The sequence below is a fragment of the Anopheles arabiensis genome, assembly GCF_016920715.1.
Source record: "Anopheles arabiensis isolate DONGOLA chromosome X unlocalized genomic scaffold, AaraD3 X_pericentromeric_contig0001, whole genome shotgun sequence".
NCBI classification, from domain to species: domain Eukaryota; kingdom Metazoa; phylum Arthropoda; class Insecta; order Diptera; family Culicidae; genus Anopheles; species Anopheles arabiensis.
Genome location: NW_024412079.1, coordinates 762501 through 770000, shown reverse-complemented (window position 1 = coordinate 770000; position 7500 = coordinate 762501). Strand labels below are relative to the sequence as shown.

The following is a 7500-nucleotide window of genomic DNA, read 5'->3' as shown; positions in this document are numbered from 1 at the left end:
TATTCAAGATATGGCCCGCCCTAGGTCTGACCTGGCATTTTCGTGAAAATTTAAAGCATGGCCATAGGGACGGGTAAAATAGCTATTTTGAAGCAAAACCACCTCACTTTAAATGGCCATAACTTTTGAAAAACAAGAGCTAGGGTGCGTTCTCGACACGTTTTGAGGTGTTTTAGCGAAAAACATGTTTTGAGCCACACGAGCTCTCCGGCCCGTTCGGTGCACATTTTTGAAAAAGCTAGGAGCTGCCCCTAGGTTCGGGGTGTCACAAAATATTGAAAAGTGGTCAAAAACCGCTATCCAGAATCGGATGTAGAATCATTAGACGAACTTAAAATTGTTCTACGACCAATGTCTGCGACGTTTAGTATTCAAGATATGGCCCGCCCTAGGTCTGACCTGGCATTTTCGTGAAAATTTAAAGCATGGCCATAGGGACGGGTAAAATAGCTATTTTGAAGCAAAACCACCTCACTTTAAATGGCCATAACTTTTGAAAAACAAGAGCTAGGGTGCGTTCTCGACACGTTTTGAGGTGTTTTAGCGAAAAACATGTTTTGAGCCACACGAGCTCTCCGGCCCGATCGGTGCACATTTTTGAAAAAAGCTAGGAGCTGCCCCTAGGTTCGGGGTGTCACAAAATATTGAAAAGTGGTCAAAAAACCGCTATCCAGAATCGGATGTAGAATCATTAGACGAACTTAAAATTGTTCTACAACCCCCAGTCCGACGCCTCGTATTCGAGATATAGCACTTTGTAGGTCTGACCGAGCAATTTTGTACTGAAATGTATGGCGGACATGTTATTCATTAAACAACATTAACTTGCATCGTGCCCTACTTCATCGGCACAGCTACTATCGACTATCTATTGTTGAAATGGATTGAGTTTGACCATTTTAGCTCTTTTCTTATGCCGTGCACCAACAGTGTGTACCGATCAGGGAAAGTACACTACGTACGCGTTCATGGATGTATATGTTGGTACAAGTTGCCGGTCGGAATAGCAGTGCACCAAAACTGTGTACCGATCAGGAAAGTACAAGACGGAGGGCGCAGCCCGAGCGTACGCGTTCATAGATGTCCATGTTGGTACAACCTACATGTACGTACCTTGTTTTTGTATCAAAAGTTCCAATAAAGTGTTTGTATGCTTAAAATGCTTATCTCAACCGGTCACCTTTTGGCCTGCCCTTTACAGACAGAAACCTAGAACGATACTCGCGATGTTTGTGTTTTTCCATTCGCCCGGGACGACGAATGAGCTCTGTGCACATCGTGCAGAAAACTGTCTCCTCCTCGTATGTTTTTGTCCCTCCACGCATATAATCACCCACATTTGTGTTCAACACGGACGGCGCAGCCCGAGCGAACGCGTTAATGTTTATGTTTGTGCACACTAAAGTTACAATCCTAGGATTTGGTTATTGCGTCGCAGTGCCCGACCGTCGCGGACACCATTCTTGGACAAAAGTCCAAGTACGTAGAGTACATTCCCTAGGTATGTGCCCGTTCGTGACTTTCGTTGCGTGCTTACAGACACGCTTGGGTATGTTTACCATACAAGGTTTACTAGGAAAACCTGGGAAGGACGCTTGCCCTCCCGTTGCGGACACCATTCTTGGAAAGAAGTCCTGCTACGTAGCGTTCTTTAATGTACTTGATCAGTTTGTATTGCATTTGCTTTGTGCAATTGACTTTTGCTAATGCTCACTAAGGGGTGTTCGTTTGCGATGTGTATGATAAGCAACTGTCTATTCTAACCAGCAGTTAAATAACACTTTTCACCCAAATCATAGGAACGTAGAGTACTTTCCCTGATCGGTACACAATTTTGGTGCACCTCTAACTTCGCCAGCACTTTATCGTTACGTTTTGTGCACAACCTTGGGACATGGTGTAAGTTTCATCATTGTTATGTTTGATTCGGTTTATTATGATTGAAAAATACGCTACGTCCTAGAAATCTGAACTCGAATACTTTTGCCACGTTGCGCAAAAAGCTACTGAGCAACTCCTAGCCGTTTACCGATTTAAAATTTAATTTTCGTTATTAGTTTTAAAAATACGCTAAGTCCCAAAAATCTGAACTCGAATACTTTTTCTATGTGCCGCCAAAAGCTACTGAGCAACGCCTAGGTTGGTACATTTTGGTACATGGAGTGTATGCGTGCAGGCGTACTGCCGTGCTGGACCGGAAAATCGCACTTGCTACTAGAACGTAGAGTAATTCCCTAGATAGGTGCTTTTGCATGCCTCTGTTCGACGTCCATGCAACTTGGAACGTGCGACACACGTAGCTAGGCTTCTCCATACATATTCCCTAGGGTAGCACCAAATTGCACACTTTCAGGGGTATATTTTGGTACGGTGTACTGTGCATGGTACAAGTATCATTAGCTCGTGCAATTTATTTTGCATCAAGTTGCGATTGCTGGTGCGTCGAGATAGGAGTGTTTCGCGACTTTTGCCAAGCTTTGGTGCCATTTTGTGAATAATTAATGTTCTAGCCACAATAAACGTGCAACATAATGCCAATAACGAAAACGCCATTTTCAAGGGACTTCCAGTCAAAATGTTTGCAATCAGCGCTTTCCTGTCGAGTTCAGGATTTGGGACTGAGCGTTTTTTTCACGATCCAATCAAACGACCAGTTCGTGAATAAACAATTCATACAACAGTGCATCCCTTCAAAGTAGAAAAAGCCGAATGCTAGGGAGCTCCAGTCAAAAACGTTGTCATTGGCGCTTTCTTCTCGAGTTCAGGATTTAGACTTATGCTTTTTTCACGATCCAGCCAAAAGACCAGATCGTGAAATAAACGATTAATACAACTGTACTAGTACATCCCTTCAACTGAAGCAAGCGCACCATACATGACCCGTACGCTAATCATCCAAGCACATGACACGTCAACTAAGTCAACACATAATACAACTTGGAAAACTAACGGGTAAGTAGGTCATCTCGTACACGACGACACACCGACCAAACCAGGTCAACACGTCACATGCACAAGACATCCTACTACCAAGGCCGACCACCTCGACACACGACCTGTTAACCGAACATGGTCAACACCATCATGTGCAAGGCAACCGGGCCAAACGGGTCAACTTATACAACTTGTAACGAGCATGTGTAAGCTTACTGGTGTGGTCCGCACGGTCCTCACATCAAGACAATCAAGTCGAGAACGAGGCACGCCGACAAGCTCATTAGTGTTAAGTGTCCTTCTCCATCCTATGTCAAGTCACTCGTCTGACACGGAAGAAGCCAACTCTTGTCCACTAGTATAAAGGAACGGTCTCCAGACCAGGTCAAGTCACTCGTCTGACAAGGAAGGAGCACGCACCAAGCTTCACCAGAGCACGGTACCACGGTCCCCAGACCAAGATGGTTAGTTACGCCAACGAGGAAGGGGCACGCGTTCCCTTGCTACACTCAACTTAGTACACTCATGCTCTCACAAGAGTATCCCCTGTGTCGACGTGGTCCCCAGACCAAGACGAGCTTGCGCACATCGAGGAAGGGGCACACGGACAAACCACCAAGCATGGGTCGCCTGAGAGGATCGATGCGAACGCATCTCTACAACTCGCAGCTCCCAGCCTGAAGTCCCGTCGTTTGCGGGCGGTTGATAGGTGTCGAAACTAGGTATATCCACGTTGGGCAGAGCTCAAGCCAACGGCGTTCCCAGTTACGGTACTAACACGTGCAGCGAACTCCACTCATTGCGGCCTAGGTATAGCGGGATGAGACGCCGGGCTGCAGACGCAGACTCCAACGGATCTCAGAGGGTTGTTAGGCCCGCTAGCTTCCGAACACCTAATGGGTTTGAGAAGCGCTATCAGCTCGGATTGGCTACGACCTTAGAGGCGTTCAGGCATAATCCAGCGGACGTAGCGTCATACCAAAGTCCGGTCGGACTAGTATTGAGCCAGTGGTCCGTACCTGTGGTTCCTCTCGTACTGCACAGGAATTCCGTTAAGATAGCGACTATAAGCACACACCAGTAGGGTAAAACTAACCTGTCTCACGACGGTCTAAACCCAGCTCACGTTCCCTTGAAAGGGTGAACAATCCTACGCTTGGTGAATTTTGCTTCACAATGATAGGAAGAGCCGACATCGAAGGATCAAAAAGCCACGTCGCTATGAACGCTTGGCGGCCACAAGCCAGTTATCCCTGTCAGCTGCAAGGCGGTAGCGGTGGTAGCTGTCGGTGAGCTACCAATACAGCGGGTGTGGTGCAGTGAAGCTCAGGGGTTGGTTGCAGCGCAGATCGGCGGAGTGGTTTTCATCAGCTGCTATGCTCCACCAAGCCTTAACCTCGCAGAGTTCGAGCGCTTCTTAGAAGCAATAGAACTCGAAGGCTTCTCCCACCCTCAAGTCGTCGTCGCCGGCGATTTTAACGCCAGACATGAGGTGGGGCAGCCCGAGGACTTGCGACCGCGGGGAAGAGCTGCACGGAATGGTGGAGCAGCTTGGCCTAATCGTGATTAATCAAGGTCGGGAATACACGTTTGATGGCAACGGGGTGGCTCTCCCGAGTATAGTGGATGTGGCATTCGCGAGCCCGTCGATCGCTCGCCCTGACACCTGGGTTGTTAGCACAAGCTACACCGCGTCAGACCACCGCTATGTTCTCTACACCGTGGGAGGAACACCACCATCCCCGAACAACTGCAGAACCAACAGCAGACAGCGCAGCAGTCGTCTCAGCAGCAACAACAGCAGCAGCAACAGCAGTCCTTACAACAGCAGCAGTTATCACAACAGCAGCAGCAGCAACGACAGCGGCAACCATCGTCGCAGCAGGGTGATTCCTCAAGCCAGAGGCGTGCGCGTCACGCTGGCCGCCGATGGAAAGCCTCGCAGTTTTCTCCTTCCTCATTCCTCGAGGCGCTGTTCGCTGCGGACTTTGTCCAACGCGCAACGAGCCAGGAGGGTATGATCGCAGCCATGCTCAAGGCTTGCGACGAGACGATGCAACGGGTTACCCGAGTGCACCAAGACCCGCATCGGAACATCTTTTGGTGGTCTCCTCCTGGCTCGACTGAGGAACAATTGCGAGGTTGCCCGTGACCGGTTGCTGCAGACGGCTGACTTGGAGGAGCGCAGCATAGCAGCAGCAGAGCACAGGACAGCAAGGGCGGAGCTCAGTAGAGCAATTCGAGCTAGCAAGCGGAACTTGTTCCAGGAGCTGATCGAAATTGCAGAAGAGAATGCGTTCGGGGCAGGATACCGTGTCGTCATGTCCCGGCTCCGGGGCAGTCGGACGCCTTCAGAAGCGGACCGGGTCGTCCTCGAACGCATTGTGTCCGACCTCTTCCTGAGCATCCGCCCTGCGACTGGTCGCAGCTGAGCAACGTTGGAAGCGTCGAGGAGCAACAACAACGGCGGAATTGCACCGGTAACGGACGACGAGCTGCTGCTCATCGCGAGTCAGATGGCGAGCCGCAAAGCACCAGGGCTCGATGGCATCCCGAATGCGGCGGTGAAGACGGCAATCACCATGTTCCCGGAGGTCTTCCGGGTCCTGTACCAGGATTGCCTGAACCGCGCTTCGTTTCCGGCGCAGTGGAAGAGGCAACGACTGGTGTTGCTGCCGAAGCAGGGGAAGCCTCCGGGAGAGAGCAGCTCGTACCGACCCCTCTGCATGCTCGACGCACTGGGGAAGGTACTTGAGCGCCTCATCCTGAATCGCCTCAATGAACATCTCGAAGAGCCGTCTTCACCCCGACTGTCGGACCGGCAGTTCGGATTTCGTCGAGGGCGGTCGACAGTGAGCGCCATCCAGCGGGTTGTTGAGGCCGGCCGTACCGCCATGTCGTTCCGGCGAACGAACGGCCGGGATAACCGTTTCTTGCTTGTGGTGGCGTTGGACGTGAAGAACGCCTTCAACACGGCCAACTGGCAATCCATTGCCAGTGCCCTTCAGGCAAAAGGTGTTCCCGTCGGCCTCCAACGGATGCTTCGAAGCTACTTCGAGGATCGTGTGCTGTACTTTGACACGAGCGAAGGCCCCGTCGTACGGCATGTAATTGCAGGTGTTCCACAGGGGTCCATCCTGGGCCCAACTCTGTGGAACATCATGTATGACGGGTGTTGGATGTGCCGCTACCTCCCGACGTCGAAGTCATCGGATACGCGGACGATCTGGCGCTGTTGGTACCTGCTACCACCACGGACGAGGTTCGCGCGAGAGCAGAGGAAGCCGTTGACCAGGTCCATCGTTGGATGCAACAGCACGGTCTGGAGCTGGCCCCAGCCAAGACTGAAGCCGTCCTGATCTCAAGCAAGAAGACTCCGCCGCAGGTGACATTTCGCGTCGGTGACGTGGAAGTCCAGTCTTCTAGGAGCATCAGGTACTTGGGCGTGCAGCTCCAAGATCACCTGAAATGGCGAGATCACGTCACGAAAGTCTCCGAAAAGGCGTCGCGTGTGGTGGCAGCTGTAACGCGCCTCATGCAGAATCACAGCGGCCCCAGGACGGCCAAGTCAAGGCTGCTGGCGTGTGTGGCAGAATCGGTGTTGCGGTATGCTGCTCCCGTCTGGGCTGAGGCAACTCAGGTGCGAGAGTGCCGACGGATGCTGCAACGAGTTCAGCGAAAAGCAGCCATCAGGGTGGCACGGGCATTCCGTACCGTCAGGTATGAGACGGCCACCCTACTCGCTGGACTCGTACCGATATGCCACCTCATCAACGAGGATGCTCGGGTTCACCAACAACTCCTTGCTTCAGACCGTGCTGCAACGAGGGAGGACATCCGGGCGACGGAGCGGCAGAACACCATCGACTGCTGGCAGGAGGAATGGGATGCCGACGCACTGCAACAGGATGCTAGCCGGCACACGCGGTGGACGCACCGTGTAATTCCATCGGTCGGCGACTGGCAGTCTAGGAAACATGGAGATATGACTTTCCATCTGGCACAGGTTTTGTCCGGACACGGATTTTTCCGTGACTACTTGTGCCACAATGGATTCACGTCGTCCCCAGACTGCCAGTTGTGCGTCGGCGTCCCAGAGACGGCGGAGCACGCCTTCTTCGAGTGCCCACGCTTTGCGGCAGTTCGACAGGAGCTACTCGGCGAGGGAGGTCCAGACCCTGTCTGTCCGGACACCCTCCAGCGGCACTTGTTGCGCGACGCCGATAGCTGGAGTCGTATTTGCGAAGCCGCGAAGCGAATAACGGCCCAACTGCAGCGAGCGTGGGACGAGGAGCGGGCAGCATTGGCTGTTAACGTCATCGAGCGTCAGGACGAAGACGCAGCAGAGCTGGAGGCCCAACGCGCGGAAGTGCGGCGGGCCCGTAACGAGCGACGCAACGCCAACCGGCGAGCAGCAACAGCACGTCGGCGGGAAGAACGTCGAGCTGGACTTCCCCAACCCCACCAGCTTCACCACGGACCGCTCAGCGACGTGCAGCGCTTCGTGAGCGTCAAGCGCGGTTCAGGGAGAGGAGACGAAACCGTCGTCTTCTCGGGATGTCCGGC

The 7500-nt window shown here is 52.4% G+C and overlaps 1 pseudogene; it reads right to left on the bottom strand.

Annotated features, from left to right (window-relative positions):
• Window positions 1-3540: 3540 nt before the first annotated feature.
• LOC120907023 overlaps window positions 3541-7500 on the bottom strand; it is a 7819-nt pseudogene continuing 3859 nt past the window's right edge.